Raw genomic sequence first — 1674 nt, 5'->3', positions numbered from 1 at the left:
CCATTAGATCAATAATATGTAAAACATATCCCTTCAGAAGAACAAGGTGTGTTGAGGAGAGTTGCATTGTGTGCAAAAATAGTCCTGGTGCCAACTGCAAAGCCAGAAATGTAGTCTACAAAATAAGCTGTATGGATGGTGAGTGTAAAAACAGAAACACGACATACATAGGTGAAACGGCAAGAAGTTTGGCTCAGCGTGTAAACGAACATTGGAGGGACTATAATAATCAAAAACAAACCTCGGTGCTCTACCAGTAACGACATTCTATAACACAGGACGAAAGTTTGACACGGTGGAGGTGCGCTTCGTTAATGAGAACGAAACAAAGAAGTACTCCACCGTAGCCTTGAAATCAGCACAGTGGGTACTCTTACCTACTTACTGTGACAGACGCGCAGCCAGAGTAAGGATAGGGAGAGTGCCACCCGAAATTAACGAGGACTGGCTTGCGGCAGCCATCCTCTGCAATACAGAGGAAAAAGCAGAGATACTGAAAATGTCAAAGACAGCGGAGGTCAACTGGTTGAGGTATGGCCTGGAAGTGATAGTACATATCAGCCTACCTGACCTCCACAAAATTGTGGAAGAGATAATCCTACACGACGAAACCAGATTGAGAATCATGGTGGAGGGCAGACTGCCAATATTTTTCGAATGTGGAGTAAGGGGACACATAAAGGCAAAGTGTCCCCAGAAACACGAACAGGAGGTGGAGTGCCAGGAAGAAGTAAATGTAATAACAGAGAAATAGAGTTTACTGAGGTAGAGAGGAGAGAAAATAGTGAGTCCCGTCCGAAAAAGAAAAGAAAAGGAGAGAAAAAGGAAAAAAGAAAGAATGAAGCAACGGGAGATCGAACACAGGAACCGGAGCCCTCAACAAGTAAGGAAGATGAGGAAAGAAAGGAACTGGAAGACGAGCAACAGATTGAAATAGAAATACCAGCACTAACGACAGAAGATGAAGAGAGAATGTTACCTAAAGGAAAACATGAAAGACAGATAGTGATGTACGAGAAAAGTGTTGAAGTAGAAAAAATAATTGCAAAAATGAAAGGCGTAATAAGAGTGATACTGGTAGATAGGGAGGAGAATCAAGACCTAAAAGCAGTGTTACTGGATGAAGAAAGGGCAGCTAGACTGACAGAGATATTCAGAAGCAGAATGGATAATACACCATTTCGGATTCGATACAATGAATCACCACCAGTGGTAAATTTTGCAGATCTACATACTTTTCGTGGGTAAACACGATATAAACTAAATTGTAAAAACAGTAAAATGGAACTTTCTACTTTGGTGGATACAAATCCATTTCATCATCATAATTTTTCACACTTCATAATTCATTCGTAAATCATTTTATGTACCCCATGTTTGTCCTTGTAATGTCCTTTCTATATTAAGGCTCTATGCCTATAATAAAGAGAAAAACCGGTGATTGTCACACGCTGGTGACGGGTCAATTCTCAGAAACTCGGGTTTGTGTGTATCATGTCAGGGTGGAGATGGGAAGGATGGCTTCCCTTTGCAAATACTGATAGGGCACAGAAAGTGTGTCAATAGCCAGGTGGAGGTGTCTTCCTGGGGTTACAGTAGCATCCACCATTAAGGGTTAGTTACATTTAAGTGGCAAATATACTTCATGATTATATGCATATATATATATATATA

At 40.8% G+C, this 1674-nt stretch overlaps 1 protein-coding gene across 2 annotated transcripts in view; it reads right to left on the bottom strand.

Moving 5' to 3' along the window:
• LOC106870246 (serine/arginine repetitive matrix protein 1) overlaps positions 1 to 1674 on the bottom strand; it is a 50848-nt gene that overhangs the window by 42596 nt on the left and 6578 nt on the right. The window lies entirely within an intron of this gene.

Source organism: Octopus bimaculoides, chromosome 3, assembly GCF_001194135.2.
Source record: "Octopus bimaculoides isolate UCB-OBI-ISO-001 chromosome 3, ASM119413v2, whole genome shotgun sequence".
Lineage (NCBI taxonomy): Eukaryota > Metazoa > Mollusca > Cephalopoda > Octopoda > Octopodidae > Octopus > Octopus bimaculoides.
This window is presented reverse-complemented; position numbering and strand designations above follow the sequence as displayed.